Raw genomic sequence first — 24834 nt, forward strand, 5'->3', positions numbered from 1 at the left:
GGTGGAATATCCTAAAGATGGAGGTAAGGACTATGTTGGGAACACAGAAATTATTCAGCCATTCATAAGGCCTGACTTTGATCCTCTGGGTCTCTCCCATAATTACACACATTTAAATCTCAGAGTAGAGTAGAAGTCTTGTCTCTGTTGTTTTCAGTGACCATGTAAATAAAGTCACCAGTGGTAACATTAAGATTTGTCCTCTGTCACAGTATATAAATGTTTGGAGTTGGAGCCATTTTATTTTGATGTGTGCTGCCTATAACTTACAGCCTGGCAGAACTTTCTGCAAAATCCATGAACACTTTGTTAAAACAGAGATTTATCAAACCCTTATGGTGGTTGCTAGAGAAAGCATGGCCAAATTTGAGTGGTGGCTCACAATGTATCTGCAGTCATTGATGTTGCTTTTGAAGATCTGTTTGCATGTTAAATAATGGGGTGGGAAAAATTCCACTTCAGAGTTGTTGGGTTTTCCTTTTCTAGTGGACTGTACTGTCTAACATACTGAAGACAATTACTTTCTTTTCCATATTTCAGAGTACTTTGTAACTGGGGTGTGCCTGAATGCATCAGCCTTTGGATGTGAGCATCTTCTCTTGAAACAGTCTCGTGATACCCAACTGCCTGCTCTCTCGGGGTAAGAAGAGAAATACACATGCAGAGATTGAGAATGTGGTTTGGGCAGAAGCAGAACAGCAAGAGAAGTCAATCAGTACTGGTACCTCAGCTGGTAAATTTTGGAAATAGGGAACTTGTCATGGAGAAAGGGGGGAAAAAATTGTAAATCTGTCCACTGTAAATAAGACAAATTCTAAACTTGAGTTGCAGCAAGAGAAATTTAGCTGAGGCATTGGTGATGATTTCCTGCATTAAAGCTGATAGTTTGAAAGGCAAAGCTCAGTGTATCTGTGCAGAATGAGCTGCATGTTTTGATGATGGATTGATGCAACAGCAGTTAACTCTGGTGCTCAGTGTCTTTGTTACCTGAATGGTGATGTTGTTCTGGAGGGAAGTGTAAGCTCAGTGACAAGAAGAGGTTTAATCCTCTGTTGTTGGCGTGCAGCATAAACTTGTGGTAAAACCAGAAGGTTTTATCAGTTTTGGCTCCTCTGTAGAAAGTTTCTGGGAGTTTGGTTGTCTTCTGTGGTGCATGTAAGAGTTTTATTCTCAGGTGGGCAATCTCACCTGTTTTATAGTGACATGAGAACACAATGCTACAAATACAGATAAACTGATCAAAACAAAAATATCATGTGGAACACAGAGAGATTGGAGCCAGGGCTGATGAAAGGGAGGAAAGTTTAATTTTTCTTCTCTTGCTTCTCTGTTCTTGTTCTCCATTGTGTTTCTTTGTTGTGTCTTGACAGCAAATACAGCAGGGTCTTCTGAGTTTAAAAATGCTGGCTCACCAGCTGGGTCTTGAAATGATATCCTGAGGATGGCTGTTCCTTTAGTTCCCTTGCTTCTTCCTCCCTTCCATGGGAGCTGCTGATGATAAACTGAGCCTGGACTCAGGCAGCTTCTGAGCCATCAGACTGAGAAGAGTGGGGTTCAGGTGCTTTGTCTTCCTGTGGCTGGTTAAGAAGATCAGTGAGATACCTGTCTTATCTCATAGGATGTCTGAAATTCAGTGGGAAGTTCTTCAACCTCTTGTTGGACTTTGGTTTCTCTAGCAGTTGTATTTCATTCTTGGTGTCAGCAAATACTGGTGTCTCCCCTCGAGTTACACTAGTGTCTTTTTGCTCGTTATCGTCCTCTGCTTAGCAGAGATAAGCTGTTGTGTCCCAGGGGTATGGCAACATGGTAGAGACTTTCATATATCGCTAAGAAATGCAGATGGTGTCAAAAGAGAAATAAGGGATGCCTTTCTGAAGTCACCTTTGTATGTTTTTGTTCTCTTCTCCCCCCTGCCCCGCCCCTTGAGCTTTTAAATTCCTGCAACTATCTGTTGAAATCTTGAAAGCAAAATGCGTTCATGGAAAGATACAATTTACTGTGTGCCTCCCTGATCTTTTGATCTCAATCAATCAAATTAATCCAAGACCTTGCCATTCACCTTGTTTCGAGGACGGTTAATAAGTTGAACGGTTGTGCCAATGGCAGTGATGGCTTTCCAGCCTTGTGCTTCTTTTATTATTGTTATTATTTTTTATGATTCTGACCTTTCGGACTGGTCAGGGTAAGATTATTTGCAAAGAATACTCCATAAATATGCCTGTCAGGACCAGAGTTAACATTCAAGCATTGCTGCTTAGCAAAAGAAAACAGTATACCAAAGTTCAATTTAGATTTTCCTGCAGGGTTGAAAATAATGACAAGACTCATTTAACATGGCAGGGATGAGTCCTGCCACCTTTATGGGAGTGGCTGCCTTGCAGTCCTGCAGCACTATGCAGCTCTGTGCCTGGGTAACTTGGTGGCTGCACCTGAAATTTGGTGTCTGGCATCTGATGCTGGGGTTCACTTGGGGTGGAGGATCCCTGGGTGTATCTCCTGACTCTTCAAGGTGCCAACTCAGTCAGTTAGTAGTTTTCTTTGATTTTGCAACTGATTTTTTTTCCTCTACTACTGTGCTCCTTGCTTTCACTTGCAAATGAGATTTTGTGGAGCTTCTCTAAGCTCTGTCCTGCAAAGCCATCCTGTTCCCATCCTTGCACTCGATCCTTGCCTTCAGTGCAAGCCAGCGTGTGTTCCAAGAGTGGCTTTGGAGAGCCATAGTGCATCCTGGTATCTTGTGAGTTGTGTCCTGTGGGTTGCTTGCTGTGATCTCTGAGTGCTTTGAGAACCCCAGATTTCGGTGGGAAGTTGGTTCCTTTTTACCTTGTTGTGACTGGTCATGGAAACAGTTCCTAGATGTCTCCCACCTAATGTTTGCCACCAAGGAGGCTTGCAGCATCCAGTGGCAAGAATCTTGCTTTACTGTCAGGAAATATAATGGTGATTGTCAGTGTTTCTGCTGTCCTGTCAGCGGAATCGACTCCTCTGGGTGGGAGCAGCATGAGGAGTGAAACTGGGAGCCAGCAGCTGCTATTAAGGCAGTAACGTGCAGTGTTTGAAAGCCACACAGTCTGTTGTATAGAAATAGTTTGTCAGAAGTATGTGGCTCTTCTGAGGTTATCTATTTTTCCTTCCACAGATGAGAAAGTGAAGGTATTGAAGATTGCTTGCTTTGACCACAGGAAGTTCATGTTAGTGGAGCTCTGAGGCTGGGTCTGAAACTCAGATAGGTTTGGCCAAAAAAAAAAAAAAGCTCCGTGTGGTGAAAGGCAGCAAGTTCCCTGAAAAAAGTTATGCCATCAATTGAGAAAGTAGACTGGGACTGGGTGGTGAAATAATAGGGCAAAAAGCAATGCAGCTTGTGGAAGGTCATGCAGCACCTCTGTGCCAGATCCCTGCGGCAGCTCAGCAGCTCTTGGTCCAAGTCAGCAGTGCCGTAACTTGCAGTGAAGCAGGTGGGTCTGGTTCCCTGTCAGCACTGGCTGAGAAGTTTCAAAATAAAATAAATTTATCTTTAGGCTCATGTTCAAATCCAGAAGTTGTTTTTCCGACACCTGTAAATAACCCTTTTCTGGATTTACCTGCCTTGCTCATAAAAGGAGAAGATATGGGAGAAAAGGAGAACTGAGGATGGCAGAGCAGTGCCTTTGTTGTGTGGTGCCATACCCTCACAAGCCTGATGGCCGTGCCATGAGCTGGGGAGAGGTGTCCCCATCCCCATGGACAGCTGCCATCCTTCAGGTGCCAAGGGGAAAAGCCCTTCCACATGCAGGAGTTTTGCATGGCCCAGAAGGCGACACTTTTTTTTTTCTTATTCCAAAAGGGACTGGCAATTAGCAGCAGGGGTAATAGCCACCTGGAATTAAATTGTATGGAGGCATGAGAAATAGTAGGGTATATTTAGAAATATCTATTGCATATATATATACCTCTTAAGAAACATGTTGGAGATGCCATATCCATAAATACTAATAAGGCTGTTTGATTCCAATTTTCAGGTAAGATTAACATTTTATTGAGTATTATATCTGTCACATTCAATGCTTTAGTGTACCATCCTCTCAGGCTTATTAGCATAATTGCAGTGCTTAAGCAACAATAAAAAATTCAACAGTAAAATAGCGGTTAGCACAGGCAATTTGTTATCAAAAGCTTTTACTTAAGGACAGCTTTTGAGAATATTTATTATCCAGTTAGGCCTATACATTATTTTTATTTAGAAAAACAAGAGGGAAACATTGTAGGTTTTTTTTTTTTTTTTTTTTTTTTAATGTCTAAATCAGAAGGCCTGAAAATTGGTCACAGCCTTTTTCTGTTTCTTATAATTGCTCGGCAAATTCGTTCGGAGTGGGAAGGCAAGACGGCGAAACAAACTCAGGTCTGGAGCAGAACTGTGACATTAATAACTTGGCAGAACAATTCTGTTAAATTCTGATGCTGACTTGGATTCCCTCGTTGCATCCCAGACCCTGAAGACACTGTCCTCCCCCTCTGTGGCCGATGGCACTGTCACCAGAGCAGCACGAAGGCAAGAGTGGCCCAGCCTCTTGTCCTACCACTGGCTGCAGCCTGGGAGTCAATGTAACCGTGTGCTGCAGGGGTGATGCACTTGCAGACAAGGGGAGGGACTTGATGGGACCTGCAGGAAAATGGACTTCGATGTCAGTGCTGGTTGTCTCTGAGGCTGGAGCAGAGGAGCATGGCCTGGCACTGTGACAGTGCTGCACACTCCCTCTGTTCCTTTTCTCACTTTGAGGACATTTATGGGAACAGTCCTTTTCCAGAAGATATATAGCATGGATGTGAATGCACGTCTGTTTTTGTGCATGCACCTGCTTGTGCACATACACACAGAAAGTCTCTGTTGCCAGCATGGCAAAATTTCATGTGAGTATTTTAATTTTCTATGTGCATTTAAAATAAAAAGTTGTACCTCATAAATGAAGAAGTAAATGAGTTTTAAACAACACAAGAAATCCCTAGACTAAGAAGTCCATCGAGAAAAGCATATGTATGTGGTGAGAGGAAGACTTGCTGTGATTGCTTGTGATTCCTTTGCTGGTGGAGCCTTGTTACAGACTCTCTCTCTGCTTGGTTTGCTCCTCCAACACCCTTCAGACTTGTAAACGTGTCTGGTTTTTTTGCTCCCATTTTGACTGTTGTCTAAGTTTACCGTGAGGAGAAGTGAAGGCAGTGCTGCTGCCACAGGGAAGAAGCTTGTGTTCATAGTGAAACAGGATGTGCAAGCAGGTTGTAGGAATTGGGAAGGGAGCACATGGAAGCAGGTGAAACTAAGCTGGGCACGTATTAGAGAAGTGATGTGCTTGTGGGGTCCTCTTCACAAACAGCTTCTTCTGTGAATATGTAGAATTTGAAAGGAGCTGGTTGTTTCAGATCCCTTTTTTTGAGGGTGGGATAAAAATGCACTGTTATTATTCAGAGATGAATTGTATGTATCAGATTCGAGGGTAGTTGAGTATTGCATTGGTGCACAGCTCACTCTCATGAAACTGCCTAGCACTGCATGGTGTTTAGACTTTCTGTCAACAGAGAGCTTGGTGAGGCTCCTGGGAATATGAGTACACAGAAACTGACTAAAGCTAAACTTCCTGGGAACTTTGCTTTCGGTGGAAATTTAACTGTGATTTGAACTGCCATTGAAGTATGTGCTCTCTGCCTCTATGATCACCTCTGGGAATGGGGACTTGTTGCTGCTCTCTCAGGAACAAACAGATTCCTGCACAGACCTGCAGCTCCCCACTGTTGCTCCCTCTGGCTTTGCTTGTCTGGGTTTGGTAGTGCCCAAGGCATGAGCTACCTGAACATCTCCTGCTTGCATCTGGCCTTGTAGCTAGGAGAGAGTTTTCTGCTAGGGCAAGGGAAGCACACTTGTAGGTCCTGTGCACAGGCACAGGGTTCCACATTCATAGCAGGAGCTGGGGGACCACGGAAAGGGTTTTCTTGGGGTGTTGACGTGGTCGAGGACATTTCCGTGTAGCTCCCACCTGGGATCTATAGTCCTCCAGCAGTTTAGGGAGAAAGGACCTTGCAGGTGTGTTGTGCCGCTTCTGGCTCAAAACAGGGTTAACTTCAAGGTTGGATGAGGCTGCTCAGAGCTTGATCACACCAGTAGTGGCCTGGTGTGATCTTGAGGGGTGATGATAGTGTGTGCCTTGGTCAACAAAAACAGACCTTATGGAGGGCTTTATAGGCTGTAGTCGGGTGTAAGGGTAGTGGAGTGATGACATTTCTGGGAGAGGGTCTGTGTAAAGGCTTGAGAGACATGGTTTAGATAATACAGTGACACAGTGATTCCTACATCAAATTCCCCTTGTGAGGTGGGAAACACCACGTCCAGCTCTGCAGAACTGGTGCTGCTGGAGTCTGGCTGCCACCATAGCCACTGGATACACCTCATGCTCTGCTTCACAGTGGATGGGGAGGGATGCTGAGAGGAGAGAGTCTCTCTGGAGATGAGTCCGCATGAGAACACATCTTCCCTGAGGAGGAAAGTGCCTGCATGCTTCTTGCAGGGAAAAAAAATGGCTGAAAGAATTTAGCAGTGATAAATGTCATAGAAAATACTTATGCTGGAGTTTGTAAAGTCTGGAACATCTGTTCTCAACAGTGCTTTGATCATGTTGTGAGGCTTTTAAAATGATACTTCCATGAATTAAGTGAGATCCTTATGGCTGCAGGATTCCTTTCAGTGCCCTTTTTTTCATGGAGCAAAAAGGCAAATTTCACAGGGAACATTACATGACTTGAAACACATATTTTAATGGTTAGTATCAACCAAACAATGTTTTATTAGGTGCTAGAAAAATGTTCCAGTTCCATACCCCAGGAAGCAAAGCACTCCCATTTACTTTTAAGCTTATGGGAGCTGTACTTTGAAAAAAATAAATTCAAGAATTCAATGCTTGTATGTTACTGTATTCAAAACCAAAGCAAACATGGTGAAGTGAGCTTAAACCTTTTTAAGTTGCTGTCAGAAAAGGGCCTTTTGGGGTTTTGTTTCCAGGCAGAGGTACAGATGAACCAGGATCCATGTGTTTTCTGAGGGACCCACAGCAAAGGATGGTGAGACGCTGATGATTTACTTCTCTCGGTGCACCACCTTGGATTGAGTAGCTTTCATCTACTTTTCTCCAAGGACTTGTGCTTTCCCCTTTCCTTGTTGTTTTAGCAGGCTTCTGCCTCTTGCCCTTCCAGCAGCTGAGTGTTTGTGGCTGAAATGTTTTGATGCTGAATGTCTTTGGTGTTTTGGGTTCTTTGCAGTGTCACTCCTGGCAGGAGGATTTCTGCTCCTCTGCCTCCTTGCTACAAGTAGGGAAAAGAGTATCTCTTGGGCTATTTGCAGAAACACCCTGTAGGACTTGAGGGGCAGCAGGAAGGAGGGAAAAGCTGAAGAGGTGATGTGGAACAAGGGGGTCTCCTCCTGTGCTATGTTTGTGTGTTCAGACTTAGGAAATCCTTTGCTGCTGCTGCAGCCAGCAAGTCTGGTAGCTCCAAGGAGCATGGTGGTGCAAGCCTCCTTGCTCCAATCTTTTCCTCCCTCCCTGGGATGGATGAATGGACCTGTCTGTGACCCTCAGGCTCTACCCAGCGAGTAGGAGCCTGGGGCAATCCACTGCTTCTTCATTTAAAGACTCTCTAAGCTGTGCAAGGAGGAAAAGTTATGATCATAAATAACACAGGAGGAATATAGATAGGCTTCCTAGTAAGGTTCTGGATGTCAGGGGTTAATTTATGAAAACAGAATTGTTTAATTCCTGCACCCAACAGGTGAACAGGCAGCTTATTGCCATGACATATCCATTTATAGCAGTTTTCCATCTCTAACACCTGCGACTCAGTTCTGTTACATGCTTATGCTGTCTGTTAATTATTTACCAATGATTTACAAGTACAGAGTGCAAATAAAATGCTTCTATGCAGAAGACTGCAATGCACACGCAAGATTCCTGGGAATTAGGGCACTCTACTACCGTGCACAATCCCATAAACATCCCTGGACTTCTGATGGAAGACTTCTTGTATGTGCCTGAACAGGAGACAGCCCTTTTTGCCCACCAGAGCTGGCACACAGAGGAGATGTGGTGAGGGCTTACTACACATGAGGCTCTGGTGTGTGAGTGGATCTGTGTCCTTTGCTTCCCAGCAGATTGATTTTTGCCATTTTAAATTACTTTCTTACTCCTCTACAAAGGCTCATTCTTCTTCTTAAGTGATGGCAGCAGCAAACTGTTTAAAAAAAAAAAAAACACAGCATGATGTGCTTTTTTTAAAAGAATAAAATAGTGTAAAAGTCAAGTAGCAGATCAAGTTCTGACTCAGCTCGTAACTTATGATCCTATGCTATTTCTGTAACATTTTTAGCTTATGACCAAATTTTTCTAATATTAGGACATTGCCATAGAAAGTGTGTCAGTCCTAGGCTGCCAGAACCTGTCACTGTACAGAATATATACACTTTTGAGCAAGTGTGCAGGATCAGGCCAGTAAGTTCTTTCTTTGTTGTGGTTTTAAATTGCTGAAGTTCCTTTTTTTTTTTTCCCTTTTTTTTTTTTTTTTTTTTTTTTTTTTTTTTTTTTTTTTTTTTTTTTTTTTTTTTTTTTTTTTTTTTTTTTTTTTTTTTTTTTTTTTTTTTTTTTTTTTTTTTTTTTTTTTTTTTTTTTTTTTTGTCTGTTTGATTTTGGTTGTTTTTGTTGATTCACTTAGCAAACAGTGCTGTGCAGAACAACAGAGCTGCTTTTTGTTTCTCACGCAGTCAGGCACTGGGCTCCCTTCCCCAACTGTGCCTCTTGCAACTAGAGTTGCTTTACTGGTAAATTTTCAGCCAGTGTAAAGTGCTGTCAGTTCAAGCTGTACCGACTGCATGGATTTTATGGAAGTTGAGAATCTGCTCATACAGCTCGTGGTTTTAGTATGGAAAGAGTTCTGGAGGTGGTTCTCCTCTTCTAGGCAGGCAAGAAAGTACATGCAAAGTTTATCTAAGCTCAGGGAAAGCGTGTTAACAAATAAGCGTCTGTGTCGCACAGAATGCGATTACTGAGGAAATCCCAAAGTTTACGAGTAGGATTTTTTTATAGGTTCAAATCTGCTGTGATTTCAGAGTACCTAAAGATGCTTAAAATAGTGAAACTTCAGGCAGTCCAGGCAGTGCATGACACACAGCAGCAAAACCATCCTTGTGTTTAGCACTACTGATCAGCTCACTAATATAACATCTGCTCTGGGATTTTGCATTTAATTTTTGTCTGGATACTAAAGAGGAATGCAGGGTTAATGTTCTGTGTCCTGTTTCTCTTCACAGTGCTTTATTTGCACTTTGTGGCTGCTTTTCATGGTTCTTTGCAGCAGCCCTAAAATGTTAACTGACCTGAAGAAATCGACAGCGGATGCCTAAAAAATTAAAAAAAAAAAAGCTAGAAAGGATGTTGCTTTCTAGCTTTTCATGTGAACACCTTGTACTCAGACCTGCTTTGATTAAGTAACCAGCAAAACCTATTCATATGTACTCCAATTAAAATTTAATGAAGTAAGAGGATGTATTTGTATATGCTGACTAATGCAGGAGGAATAGGTTCCTGTAACTCTGCTCTGCAAGCCCTTTCCTTTGCCATCAGGGCTCAATTTACTAGAAGGCTCCTCAGCAGCTGTGGACCTCCTCTGGCATGAACAGCCCTCACAAGTCTGGGCTCTTGTGCTTACAGCAAGAGGTGATGATGGCCCGAATGTGGAATAATGTGGCTCTTCTGTAAAGCAGAGCCTTGTCAATGAAGCCCAGTTTGGCTCATTGCAAGAGGTGAGGCAGGGCTTCTGCCCTAATGTACTCGACTTGATGTGTGTGCTTTATCTGCCCTGATGCCAAAACTATCACTGAGCAGCGGTTGGATGAGTGGAGCAGTATGTAGCAAGAAGGGAAGCCCCATGGGCCCTGATTTTTAAGTAGGAAACGGGTGCTCAAGTGGGGCCTGTATGACAGCTAGTTTTCTGGTGCCAGAAAACAGAGAGGCTTTTAGTGCCTCAGCCTTTGCTGTGGATTTGTTGGGTAGTTGCTTTGGTACCAGAGGGATCTGGCCCTGCTTTGCAGGGCATTTTGCTTCTAAAATGTCACAGGGAGTGCACAGACATCTGTATGGACAATGAAACAACCTGATAGGAGTGGTGCTGAGACTTGCTTACTCTCACACTGTCTCCATCTCTTCCTGGATGTTTCTACCTCTGGGGCAGCTGCAGAGCTCCTGCATCATCTTGCACCCTGGATGTGGACTGTAGAAATGATATTAAAGGAGCTCATCTCCTCATTGCACAGTGCCCCGTGACTTCAGCTTTGTGCAGGGACTGATAGCCCACCTCTAGAGTGGAATGTGGCAGTGGGGTGATGTTGCACAGCTATGTTAAATACCATTTTTGGATAAGCAATGAAAGATCCTGCTGTATCTGCTCATGCTAATGGGTTGGATGATGAAACGGAAATGCCATGGTGGAATTTGCCTTGTTGCTGACCCTTGCATGACATGTGAAAGCTCCTCATCACCAGAGCTTTGTTTTGCCTTATCCAGAATACAAAGCAGTGCTTCATCGGCATGGCTGACTGTTCCTTTCTGTCTTGACTCAGTGGCAGAATTGCAGCAAGCTTTCCCAGTATACACTGAGTTTTCCAGTTATCATCTGCTTCAGTCCCGGTTCTGTCCTGCCAAGGCTCTCACTTGTACTGTTGCAGTGAAATGCTGAAGAAGCCTTCAAAGGGAGATGCAACTCTGGAGCTGAGATCTTGGCCTTCATTTTTGGCCTGGAAAGCTGCTCTTGGAACAGTAAGCATGAGATTTCTCTTGAAACCTTCTTTGTGGGCCTTTCTGAGGAAATAGCTGGAAGGAGAAGACCTGTCAGTTGAGCTCTAAAAGAGAAACCTATTGGCTCTGAATACACGGGAGACATTATTTAAGGTCAGTTGATCTGTGAGAAGGCACAACTTATCTAATGCAGCCTAAGGTTAGTTATGCAACATACAGGCTGTTCTTTGTTGTGAAGAACAACTTCAGTGTGTGCCTGTGAAAATCAAAGGTCTTGCTGAAGGCATGTTGTGTTGTGGCTGGAAGCTATTGGGTGTCCTCCTCTAGTGATTTTTCTTCTGTAGTAGATTAGCATCGTGGAAAGGTTTCCATAGGAAAAGGCATTCAGCCCTTGCAGGCTGCAAGGGTGGAGCTGCCAGTAGATGTGTGCTTTGGTGGGTGCTGGTGCAGGACTATGTGCATGTGGTGCTTCAGACCAGCTTTTACCTCTGTCTGTTCTCCACTGTGCATCTCTCTGTGTCAGAGACAAGGTCACTGAATTGTCTAAGTGCCTACATAGGGCAGTATTTTTGAGGTAAACACTGAAAGGGGTGTTTTCTGACTTCTAAAGAGAGAGATGTAACAATATGTTATTTATATTGGTTTGAAATATGACATTTGCAGTGTGCGGGCTGCATGGGCACTGACATCTCCTTTCTTGGAGAACCTTTCTTTCCCCATCATCTCTTATTAAACATGCTGCCCAGCCAAAGTGCTGTTATCTCTCCAGAGAGACTCAGCAAATAGAAGAAAGGATATTTTTTTCTTTAAAATTAGGATTGGTCTCCTGTGCTTTGTGGGGTGGGTAAGAGTGAGCAGTTCTGGGTAGGCATTTTTGGATTTGAGTTTCTGTGCACAGTGAAAAATGCTTTATTGCTTGTGCAAAGCTAAGCATAATATTCAGCAAGCTTGCCTGATATGCTTGTGGATGGTCTTCTTTCTGTGCTTTTTATTGGTGTGGTGTGCGCTGGGAGGTTTAATATTTGCAGGATGAAGATATTTTAACTAGCTTTGCACAAATAGTGGTCTTGTGTGGTTTCTTAGCAGTGCTTTCCCAGGCAGAACTACATGGTAATGAAAGTAATCAAATACAGTGAGATTTTTTTTTTTTTTGGACTTTTTGTAAGAGGTGGAAAAAATTAAACCTTAAAAGGAAATAACTAAGGTGTATAGTCATAAAATGTTGTTTTTCCTAGAAGTTCAACTCAATATGTAGACAGCTTGGTCAAGCCCAAATTATCCGCAACAGAAAGGTGATGACTGTGACATGGAGTGACTGGGGGGAGCAAAGTGGTATTGCTGCAGTGATCCCTGGTCTGGGTGATGCAGATGTTCCAAGCTCAGGAGGAGTGTTCCTTTCTCCCTTAATGCAGCTTGGGAGCAAAAGGATTTTTCTTAGTTGCCTCTTGCTCTGGAAGCTTTAGGCTGTGCAGCTGCTTTTGGCATTTGGCTTTTGACATTCCTGTGAGCTCTCTCTGAAGTCCGCCCAGGTGTTGCAGTTAATAAGAAATTTCCTCTGCTTTAGAAAGATCCGATTCTGCTTTCCTCCTTCTCAGCATCCAAAATGATTAGCAGTTTCTGTGGATTCAAACCTATGGATTTTATGAGGACCCCTGACAGCCAGGGGTGATTGTGCTCTTCCTGAGTGTTTTCTAAGTAGGAGGAAATCAATGCATCAAGGAGGACTGTGCCTGACATCTATTAATTACACTGTCCCCTTATGTCTAATGTACCAAAAGAAGGTCTAAAAGGCAACCCCCTTTGCCCTGACTAATTGATACAGAAACAAATTGATACAAATAATGTAAACTGGTTCCTAAACAAAAAGGAGAACATTAGTTTGGTAGTTGGAATTGGAAGGAGCAGTTGCAAACTAAAATAAAACATACAGTAGAGTGAGATAGTTGGTTGCAGAAGCCCCCTAAATGATCCCAGCAGCCCTGCAGTGCCCCATGATAAATGCTTGGGAATAAAACACAATCTGCTGTTAATGCTGCATCAAATGAAGGCATTGTGGTACATGCCTGGGGCAATGGGCTAGGGGATAATTACTGTGCCCTTCCATAGATGAGCTGATTTTGAAGCTTTAGCATCCTGACTCCTGCAGCACAAATTCAGCTAAATATGACATCAGTGTTAAGAGCTGTGGCACTTGTGGTTACAGCTTTGGGATTCCTTATATTTACTTTCTAGGGAACTAAAATTCAAAGCAGCTTTTATGGCTGTCATGACAATACTGTCAGTTTCGAAAGAGGTGGGTAAATGTGCATTGACCTTTAACTAATATGGCCATATCCTATTTTCCATGTGTTTCCAATTAGGAGAAGTATGTTACGAATTTTTGAAATAAATTTTTAAAAGAGAAAAGTTATTTAACTGCAAGACTTCTTTTTTCCCAAAATAAAAGAAGTGAATTTCTTTTCATAGTGCAGAAGGTTTCATACAACTATTATTATAAGCTGGAAATCAAGATTTAATAATAGCACCGTACCATCTGCCACCAGTGGTGGAAGAACAAGACTGAACCCTTGACTGCTGTAAGCATTTTTAATTTGCAGCTTGCAGTGAGGCCACAGGGCTTCACATCCTTCCATGGAGGAGAGGATGGGATTATCAGTTGCTGCTGCTGATCCCGAGCTGTTGGGTTTTTAGTGCTGCAAATAACAGGTGCAGCATCTTGTTCATGCTGGGTGTGGTGAGTTGTGCCTTCAGAGTAAAATGAAGGAGAGTGTTGACTGTGCCAGGCTCTCTACAGACATCTGCAAACTCCTGGCTGTCAATGATGAGAGCTGGACCAGCTCTTCAGGAGGACCATGGCTAGTTTTTTCATGTGTTTTGATGCTGATGGGAGGTGATGGGCACATCTGAGATGGAAGATGGTCTCTCCCCATGCTGCTTCTTAAAGGGCACACCCCTCCCCCTTATTTTCCCGGATGTACATTACAATATAATTTTATACCTTTATTCCTAAGACTTAGACTTCTTTTCAAGAGCTGTGGTGAATCTTTTGCTGCCTTAGGAGAAGCGGAACATATTTTTCCACTTTTTAAAATGTACTTTGCTGAATAGGTATTTTTGTCAAATTACAGTTTCCTCTAAAACATTTTTCTTTATATAGAAAATGGTATTCCACCTCTCCTAGACCTTTGCTAACAGCTGTTCTGCTAGCTAAATGTCACTGAATTAAAAAGAAACAAAAATAAGAATATGATGGTTTTGGATAAAGATTTTTGTTGACTATTTCGGTCCCAGGTAGAAGTAAATTTCCTCTCTTCTGAATGTTGAGGTATTCTGGGGATTACTTACCCTGCTATTTTACCCTGTAGAACAATATAACAGTGCAGCATTTCTGGAAAACTGTTACACATGTATAACATGTACATGGCTTTTGCCAGTGCAGAGAAGTGCTGGGGCAGCTATGTAGGACACTTGGTAACTGAGTGTGCTGCTGGTTTTGGTAACTCAGCCTTTAGGTATGACCTATAACAAAGGTGATGCAATGGGATAGTTTCAGGTCGGGATGCATGGGAAAAGGGGACCTGTGCCAGCCTTTTGAAGGTTGCTTTGATTTGTTGCTGGGCACAGTGAGGACTCCTGGGGTATTATCTGAGGATTAAGTGCAACATTAAACATTGGAGCTGGCTTGTCAAAGAAAGGGCAGTTTATCAAAATATAATTTATAACCAGCAGTTTACTACTAGCTACAGTAATTAATATGGAACATGATGGGGCCCATCATTAATGTGCTTTGTTGTCTCAGCTTGCATTACTGCTGCTGGCAAGGCCAGCTTTCGAGGCTAATGAGGGACGGGGAGGAAAGAAATCTGTGCTGCTGTTAGCTGATGGTAATATTTCTCCAGGTTGCACACTGCACCATGCATTGCATCTGATCACAAATCTCAGCCAGACATACCTGTCCAACAAAAGCTACTTTTCCAAATTCTTGCTTAGAGAGGCAAGAATTATTGTTTCTGCCAAGGTTGCTCAGAGCCGGTGACAAATTCTGTTAGCTTTGGGATGGGGGAGAGGGTGCACAAGCTGGTCTAGAGAATGAGGAGAAAGCTTCTCAGTGGTCCAAATCCTAGCTGGGTTATGGGTGAGGGAAGGCAGTTAGCATCCGTGGTGGTGATTAGTGAACTGGTCTCTGGGTGGTGGAAAATGGAAGAGCTTTTCCCAGCATTTTATAATGGCCAAGCTCCCAGATGAAGGCAATGACTGATGCTGTGTTGCTGATGGGATTCTGTTGTCGAGGAGCTTGTGGTTGGTTTGAGATGGGTCCCACTTCCTGATAGCCCATCTTGAGGTTCCTGAGAGCCATGTGACTTCAGCAAAACTTCTATTATCGTGCCAGTTTCCAGAGAGATTTTTGGAGATGTTCCCAGCATTGACTTGAGCTGTTATCCAAGTTATCCAAGTTGGAGGCATACCTGAGGCTGGAGGGGCTTGGATGCAGGAGCCAGTCAGGTTTCCTACATGAAGATGGCAGTGGGAAAAACAAATGCCTTTGAAATTTGGCATGCTTGAGCTCCATGGTCACCGTGATCGGTTGTGACCTTGATTTAGAAGAATATTTTTGGTTTAACACCCACGCCCAAATTTAAACACCTGGTCAAACAATACTTTCTCAGCTGCAGCTGCCCACAGTGGCAATGCCTAACTTTGGCACCTTCATAGTAGAGTGTGTTGTATGTTACTTTTATTGAGCACTGCCCAAATGATTGAGAAGGATATTTTAAAGAGTCTTGTGTTAGTCCAGATTTAGCTACTGATATTTCCCAAGAGCATCAGGGCTCTTGGCTCATCTGCAGGGAATCCAGAGGAACAAAACTAGAACATTTCAGCAGTTCCACTTGAGCTAGAACTGGATAAGCGGTAGTCTAATGATTCTCTCTCTTCATCTCTTCCAAACATGTGCTTTTTGGTATCTTTGGTGATAAAATCAGATACATTCATTTCATGTTAAGATGGCATGATTAATAGTACATTTACCAGTTTCATTTCCATGGCCTTGGTTATAATGGTTTTTGCTGTGTGCCCTTAGTCATCCCTGTTGCTGGCTGTAAAGGGTGGAGGGATGTGCCTTGTGGGGGATTATATACACCCATCATGTCCTTTTTTTAGATCTCAGTACTTGACCTCTTTACTTATCCCATAAAGGAGCCTCTTGAACATTGACTAATCCCACCAGGATTTATGCAGACTGGCTGAAAGCCAAGTCCTCTCCTGATGGGTGCAAGATACATCAAGGAGTTTGAACATTTGTGTCCTGGCTTGCCTGAATTAATCTTAGTCGAAGCATCTGGATGACTTGGTAATGCAGTGTTATGCCATCATCATTAAATTAATGCCAGGTAGGGCATGATGATTTTATGACCATTAAGAATATTTGTGAGCAAATGATGCTCCAGAGAGATGCAGAATGGGGTAACACCGAGAAGTACAGAGTCCTTAGTGTGTGTGCTTAGTAGGCTCAGACTACAGAGCTGACCAGATGACTCCCAACAGGGTTGAAAACCTTGCTTTTTCTGAACTATTTAGTATTCCAGTTGGTTTTAGTTTTTTATTGTTGAGTTGATGTTTGTTTTGTTAGCAGCAGGTGAACTTTCTCTTTGGGACCTTCAGTATATTTGACAAAGATACATTTCTTTGAGAGCCACAGGGACAGCATAGCCAAGGATTTGGAGGAGAGCACATGGCCAGAAACAGCTATTTGGAAAATGAACATTTTGAGCTAAAATATCAGTGCTCTTGTCTATTGTGGAGAGGGTCAAAATTCTATAAACGGCATGGTTTGGTTTGATGCTGGAGCCAGCAGATTACCCATCCCCAGTAATTGCAGTGTCCTTCCATTTGGAGGGTTCTTAAGAAATTTTTGCTAGAATTAGATTCGTGCTCTGCAGAGGCAAGGATGGGTGGAAGTTCTAAATATTTTGAATAGTTTTGAAAATAGTAATAATCTAATCACAATAAATAGCACAACAGTGATGTATTCCCAGTAGTTTAAATATTGCTCAGTAATCTTTACCTACTGCATGTGGTGCCTTGGGCCTGTTGGCATGAATTTCTAGTTGCTTTTTTAAACAAAAAAATGGTCCTTTTCCCCAAAGAAGAACTTGTATTTATTGCTACATGTGTCTGTATACACAGATACATGCATAGGTAGACTTGGTAACACTAATGCTGTCTTCTGTGATTTCATGCTGTATTAGTGAGGAGTGTGGTGTTGCGGATCTTTCCAGTATTTGTAAAACCTCTACATGGGTAATAAAATCTTGTTGGGAAAATTGATCTAATTTTGAGATTGAGAGGTGTGAGAATAAAGAATGCTTTACTGTAAATTGTAGGTAGATAACAACAGAAACTCGAATATTAGAAGAAACTGGGTATCGCACAAACCACACACTTTCACATCTCTAAAACAAGAGCTGTGCTCACACAGAAACATGAACCTCTTTGCAAACCACAGAAAGTAAAAGGGAGCACTCCTGTTTCATTATTGATCTAATTGCTCTTTTCTTGATATGAGAATAGATATGAAATGCTCCTGAATATTCCAGTATGCACAGAAACAGACCATTGCTTTTGGAAACTTTTAAAGGCACAGCACATACTGATAAATAGCAAGGCCATTTATTTCGAAGAGTTACAAGTACTTATGTCACCTAATTGTTCTTCTGGAACTGAATATATTATAGCTTTGATGGGAACTTTCCACTGAGGAGTGATATTAAATGAAGAGAGCCCAGACCATCTTTTTATATGACTAAATAAGTTGGTACAATCTCTTAAGTAAGTCCTGTTTTAAGAAAAAGATCTTCTGAAGATTGGGTGTTTTGGAGTACCTCAGCGTTGGACTCCTCTAAAGCTCCCTTCTAACTCAAATTGCTCTGCAGTTCTTTGCGGTCTTTGCCTTTATCTATAATCTCTCTTTCCTTTGGTTTAGAATCCCATTTAAGTCCAAGTTTCCTGAGTAACCTGAAAGTTTGGGCCTGTGGGACTTGTGCAAAATGTGTGTGGTTAAAACCTTACTGTGTTTGCGTGTGAGAGCAAACATGCATACGAATGAGGTTCCTGGATCGATCCAGCAAAGTCTGGACGTGTTTCAAAGCTGTGAGAGTCTGACGAGGTGTGTGCTTTTCTGGGGGGGAACTGTGAAGGTGAGTATCAGTCTGTGCTCACCTCCATGTTTTACAACACTCTCCCATTTATGAACTCCACCAACTCTGCTGCTCCGCCTGCTCCTGCCAGCAGTCTCACCTCCTACTCTTCTGCCAGGCTGAGCAGATTCTGGAATCTGCTGGCTGCAGGCAGTGCCAGCTCCCTGCCGGAGCCCTTTTCAAGTCTGTGGGCAGATCTGAGGGAGGGGGGATCCTTGGTTCTCCTTGGGTTTTGGCAGTGGCTTGGTCCAGTGGAATTGGACACCTCTTTCCCCTGGTTTCAGCGACTGCTATCTTGCTTGGTTTCTATAACTTAAAGAGCACTTCTATCACCAAATTTGGGTCTCTCAGAGAATCATAGATGGGTTGGTTTGAAAGGGACCATAAAAGATCGTCTTGTTCCAACCCTCCCCTGCTGGGGGCAGGGGCACCTTCCACTAGACCAAGTGGCCTTGAACCCAATGGGACTCCTAATTAGAACTGCACAGTGGTTATTTTTTTGTGGTGGGTTATCCTAAATACCCAACTGTGAGAAAAAAGCCGGATAGAACCTTTAATAAAAGGTTTTTGAAGCAGTTTAGTTCATTTTGAGAACTAATTTTCACTTCCTAAAGTCTCTAGCACTTCAAAATGGTCTAGAGATTTGCAGAAAAGTCACTTCCAGCAGTAACTAATAATAAAAGGTGGAGAGGAAGAGTGACTTCTCTTGATAGCTTGTTCTTAAGACATCTCAATGATTTGTTTGATGAATCAGTGATGAATTTTTACCTGAATTCCCTGGCAATTCACTTAACCTGTATGTCATGTTCAGCTCATTGTAATTTTGCTTTCTTGTTTATTGGCTTGTTGATCCCCTCCCTTCCTTCCCCCAGGAAAACCAAATTAATTAGGTCTCTTTAAACCAAGATGAGGATGAGTCTCCAGCTGTCAAGAACATGACTGCATGGTTGGAGAGATGTCACTTCTACAGAATAAAATGGCTTTGTAGTACTTGTCCAAATTGGTGTTCAAATCCATGTTCATTCTAAGGTCATTTTCCCTTGAATTTTCATGCAGTCCCAAGGCACTGAAGATAAACTTGCACAAACCTACCCAGAAGTCAGCATCTCAGAAATGTTAGGAACTTGCTGGCTTTGGGTCTCTGTTCTTGAGCCAGTAGGAGAAGAAGTTGGCTTTTGGTTTAGGCAGATCAGGCCAAATCCAGATTTGTTTGCATTTGTGCACCAAGTTTTGTTTTGTTTCTGGAATAGCAGCTGTATGTATAATGTAATGTGGGAAAAGATTAAGTAAACTCCTTTCAGAAAAGCTTTAACAGACATTTGGCAAAAAAATATGAAAAAGATGATGATTTTGTTCATTGTTTCCTCAGAGCTCGGAAAGCCATTCTTTTGAGTCAAGGTGAATTGTTGATGTGTTTGTAGGACTAAAGAGCTGTTTCCAAGATGCAGATGAATAGTCTGCAAGCACCCAGATGCTGCCAGGAAGAGAAGTAAACATTTCGCTCTGGAAACATGCAGATTACTTGCTCAGGGCCTCTACCCTGAAGGATTTATGTACTTGTATGTTGATGTTTCAGTAGCATGAGAAAAGCCTGATTTTTGGAAAAAGTCTCTGTTGACCAACTCTGTAACAACGGGTCATGACAATCTCCAGTGAAGTGGACCACAGTCACAGCAAGTGAATGAGTGAAGGTGGAAAAAGAGTGAGAGTGAAAAAGGTGCTTCTGTCAGTGTTTTAGTAAAGCTGGTGATGCACAAGACTGACATTCAGTAGCAGTGTTAAATGGTAGAGCTGTGCTTTTTTCTGGACTGTTCCCAGTAGTGGCTGAATATCGCTGTGCCTGCTGGATGGGAGGTGGGGAGGGGAGAAATGATTTACCCTGAATTTATCTGGAGATAGCAGATGAACCAGGGGCAGGAAATCATGATCCTTCAGCCCTGTGGAGGATAAGAAATTAATTTGTTAATTTCTTGTTGAAATAATTAAATTGTTAATTGTTAAAGACAGGTTCAGAAATATTAATCCTCTACCTTGTTGCTGTTTTCTGTAACCATTTGAACCAGAGTACCAGCATATGTGAGTTGGATTTCCATCTTTTTAACAGCCAGTCACTTTTTTTAAGTACAACGTCACGTGCTTGTAGTGTTCTGGTGCTCGGCCCCCATAGTGGCATTTTGAATCATATGAAACAAAATTAAACTCAACTTCCACTTTCCAGGAGAGTGGTCCAGTTCCCACTGAAGGATCAAGTTGTCCTGAACTCTCACACAGTTCTTCCCTCCATCATGAACTACAGTGTGGTGCTGAGCTGAGTATCCACCCAGAGGTAGCCACGTTTCAGTGGCAGATGAAGTTATTCCTGCCTCTATTGGTTTGTAAAGCACTTTGGGATCCTCTCAAATGCAAAGTGTTGTTGTTTGTCTGAGCTAGTATTTTCTCCATGTTTTACTTCCATTACTCCTGTTAGATATGTCAGGTTTCATTATATCTTCAGATAAGGCTGATGTGAAATGGGTTTCTGCTTTGTTTTCTCACCAGAGGAGTGATTCATATTCAAATTGAAATGTTGTATTGCTCTAAGTCAACCTTCGCCCCATGTGCTAATGGGAGGAGAGGGAGACACAGACGTGGACCAAGCAGGATTATTTTTCTCCTACTGCATTTAGAAACTTTCCAAATGGCTTTTTAGGAAGGCACGTGGACTTAACTGCCTGGCATAGGAGAATCCTGGTCTTGCATGTTTTAAGAATATGAGATGAGCCTGAATTTCATCAGCTGTCTGTTTAGGCTGCAGACCCATATGCTACCAGCACTGTTCTCCAAAAGTTGTGTTGCTCTGTCACCTGCATGTCTAAGTGAATGTCTTTGTAGATCTTGTGGAGCCTCGTGGCTGTCCCATAAACACCTAGACTGAGATAACAGTGTCTTTAATGGAAACCAATAAAATTTGTGTGAATATTCTCACCTTAGTGACTTAACTGAGCCTACTCAAGGGGAGACTTACCATATTTTAAACTTAAACCCCAGCTCAGTCTGTTCTTTTTCTTGGTCCTTCCAGTTTGGGCTTAGGCATGTGAAATGATCCTCCCCCACTTGCCCTTTCCGTTTCCACAGAATTTGTGAAACTAGTTGAATGTTCCTAAGGTCCCCTCAAGTTTTGAGATAAATGTGATACCTGAGGAGACATTGATCCTTGGAGGATCTCTTGCCTTTAATGGAATATCAGTGGCCATGTCCTCTGTGTTGCTTTGACAGTTCAGTTACACTAACAGGCTCAGGGCATTGTGAGGATCGAAAACATTCTGCATTTTTGTTGGCTTAAAATTAGAATTTATGTGAAAGTTTTTCCAAGGAGGAAGAAAGAAAGAAGGCAGTGACAGATCTTCATGGCTGATTGTAGGTTCATTCACCACAAGAGAGCTGGTGAGACAAATGTGAGACCTTGGTTACACGTCACCTTAATACTTTCTGACTTAAGAGCATTTGAGCTGGAATCACTTGCAATTAGCATGGGCTTGGCAGAAACTGGCACTACTGCTGTTTGCCTAGAAACTGCTTGCATAGTCCAGTTGTGCCATGGGGAAAACTGCTGTTGGCAATTAACACAAGGGTAGTCTTGAGGTGGTGTCTGTGCAGTGGCTGCTCTTAGAGCAGCAGATGTCCTTGATGGCACACTAGCAACTCTAAAAACAACACCATAGCTATCTGTCACGGGTACCTAGTCTCTCTCACCCAAGCATGGTAGTTAATCTATTTGTCGTCATAGCCACACGTTTTTTTAGGGAGCTATTGGTTTCTGGGAACTTTTAATGGCATTGCTTCTGAGAACTAAGGCATGTGCATGGTCTGTGGAGATGTGGCCGTTGCTACCACTGCTCTGCTCTTGATAGTCTGCTTGGGTGAGGCAGCCTCCTCAGCTGGCTGTGGTCAGGCTGATGCTGAGTGCAACCTGTTGTAGACGCAAATGACCCAGCTGGGATCAATTGCCCAATTGACACAATAAATTATATCTAAATCTGTTCAATTAAGTAAATAATGAGGACCAGAGGGCACCTGCTGGTCCCCACAATCTGTGTTGCTACTTGGAAGTTGGGCAAAGAGTCTTCTGCCTGCTTGATGGAGCCTGGGAGCTTGTGAGTGGGTGGCGTGGGAACTGGGGACAACTGAGGATTCGTACAGGGATGCAGAGTTGCTCCTTGGGGCAGAACAATAAATGTATGATTCTTGGCCCTAGAACGAAGAAAGCAAGACGCTGTGGACTTGTTGCAACCCGTGTAGTCTGTGAATGTTTTCTTCTTGTCAGATGCTGTTGTCACATAAGTTATTTTATTGCCAAAGGGCAGGGAATGAACTAGTGAAGTGGGAGAGAGGGATATGTACTGAAGGGCTGTGTGTTGTAAGAATCAGTGCACCAAGTGCGCAATTCTTCACTTTCTACTTTTCCAGTGTTTATTTACCTGTATGATTTGGTGGGGAGGGATAAGGGATGGTGGTGTAGGAGGAGGTACATCTGTCTCATCCAGGAGAAAGCACGTGTTTGAATGTGAAAGCATTATGCATACAATGCCTGAAATCAGCCCTTAAAATAGCACTTTCCACATCTTAGTAATGTATTGAATATATCTGGATAAGAAACAGTCTGATTGAAGTATTGAACTTATTGTAGTGTGTCTGCTATGACTCATCAGGAAATTAAAAGTCTAGAGACAAAACTCACCCCCCTTCAGTCTTTTTGGAAGAGACAGGAATTAGTCTTAGATGGGAAGTAATTAATTGTTCTGTGATTGCTGTAAATAGGTACTGAACAACAAGCTCATACTGAAGTATTTATATCCTAAGCCCTGTCTTGTGAGCCCAGCTATCCAGAGTCTCCATCAGACAGAGACAGTGAAAAAGAAAGTTCTCTAGAATGAGCAACACTTCCACCTACATGCGTTTAAGCGAGACTGGTTGGAGGTGAGCTGGTAGGCTGCATGCTGTAATAAGCCATTTACTAGGCTGCAGGCTACAAATGCTGTTTCTGCTTGGTCTGTCTATTCAATGCAAACATGAAAAAAGAAAAAACCCTCTTCCTCAGTAAAGTCTATAATACTCTTAATCCCCAGTGTACTCCATGAATATTAACTCAGCCACTATTGTAACACCCCACGGAGGCAGATGGCATGTACATGCAGCCCTTTTCATCCATGAGAGAAACTGAGGCAGTGGGAAGGACTTCAGGCTTCTGGTTTTAGACTAGGGCAAAATCCTGGGCAACAGTCTGGCTTGACAGCGACTAGGATGGAGCCATCCTTTGGTCTTTGGTGGGAGCATGGGAATTATGACTTTCAGGGACTAATCTCATACATTTAGGCTTTCATTTGGAGAGATTTGCTGCCTACTTGCATCTATTTGCAAGCTGCACTGCCCTGCATAAGGAGTCATAGAGGGTGCATTGGCACAGCTGGTAGAGGTGGATTGTGGGGGAATGAATTTGTGCGGGAATATCTCCATAATTTACCGAGTAGCTATAGCCATTATGTATTTGACAACAGGATATTGCTTGGAATCAGATTGATGAGAAGAGAAGCAAGAGAATCAAGATGATCAAATACCTGTTTAAAAAAAAAAACAACGCCCAAGGAAAAGGAGCTTGATGACTTTTTTTTTGTCTGCAGTGAAGTCATGGCAACAGAGCACTCATTTAGCAAAATTAACCGTTTCTCTATCTTACAAAAAAAAATCAAATGAAAATGATGCAAGGGAACATCCTTTTATCTAAACCAAATGAGTCCATTTGTGCCAAAGCAAAGGAGTCATCCTGGGAAGTTTGCTCCAGAGAGCATGTGCTTTGTTAGAACAGAATGTAATAGTTGTCCCAAAGCCATAACTGTAAAAGCCTGGAGCCCTAGGCGAGCACTTTCAGTAACAGGAAAACCAAAGTTAGGTTCCCATACTCGTATGGTGTTGAAATAGGAGCATGATTTTAAGCTTTTGGTTGTTTGGGATTTCAGCTCAACTAAGCTCTGGATACAGCTTTCAGGAGGACTGTTATCTCTTTGAAGTTCCTTATGGATAATGCTTAGTTTCAAAATGATTTGGGCATCTAGGGACAAAATGCTGATGCTGTGTTGGTTTGGGTGTGCCCAAATACTTGTAAAAAAACAGCTGCCTTTAAGTTCCTTTGACTTTCATTAGACCAAAGTCTTCTTCATGCCAAAAACTCCTTTTTACCTCCTAACTTAAGTAGTATTTGAAGTAATTTTCACACAAGCCCCAGAAATAACCCTTCTGTGCTACTTCTGTTTTGACGTTCGCTGCCCATCTCCGTGCGCAGACCACTCTGTGTGAAGCAGCAGGCAAGGTGAACCATACAGTGACTGTACTGGTAGGCATGAAAGTTCATTTTACATCAGGAAGAACCTCATATTTGGAATTCAGAAATTGTTCATCTTGGTGATGAGCAGGGGCAAGCTCCAGGGAAAATATCACAAACTCAAATGTGTTGCTTGAGGCGCCTGGGAAGTGATGTTTCTCTTAAGCAGTGTTTTCCAAACAGATTTTATTTCATGGCTCTCCTTGAGATGGTTTTAGGCAATGCCTTATGGTTTCCATGAAAGTGTCTGACAGGAGAGTTGCAGAGCTTTTATCTGTATGAAGGAGTGCAACAGTTTGGGGGAGATTTTTAAATATGATTCAGCTTTGAGGTGTTTTCTGTCAAAAGTACTGGGGAAGATTCAAACTAATTGGAAACCTGCCCATTCATTGAAATCACAGAATATTCTGAGTTGGAAGGGACACCCCACGAGGATCATTGAGTCCAGCTTTTAAGTCAGTGCTCACTGAGTCAACTTAAG

The 24834-nt window shown here is 42.6% G+C and overlaps 1 protein-coding gene across 6 annotated transcripts in view; it reads left to right on the forward strand.

The window, feature by feature from the left end:
- The window catches only part of LPP (LIM domain containing preferred translocation partner in lipoma), a 319665-nt gene that overhangs the window by 63198 nt on the left and 231633 nt on the right, over positions 1-24834 (forward strand). For all 6 annotated transcript variants that reach the window (XM_027884103.1, XM_027884102.1, XM_027884107.1 and 3 more), the window contains one exon: positions 541-640. The gene's annotated coding sequence lies outside the window, so the exon portion shown is untranslated. The remainder of the gene's footprint in view (positions 1-540; positions 641-24834) is intronic.

Source organism: Empidonax traillii, unplaced genomic scaffold (assembly GCF_003031625.1).
Source record: "Empidonax traillii isolate 1590-97213 ecotype Southwest subspecies unplaced genomic scaffold, ASM303162v1 scaffold138:size3245559, whole genome shotgun sequence".
NCBI classification, from domain to species: Eukaryota; Metazoa; Chordata; class Aves; order Passeriformes; family Tyrannidae; genus Empidonax; species Empidonax traillii.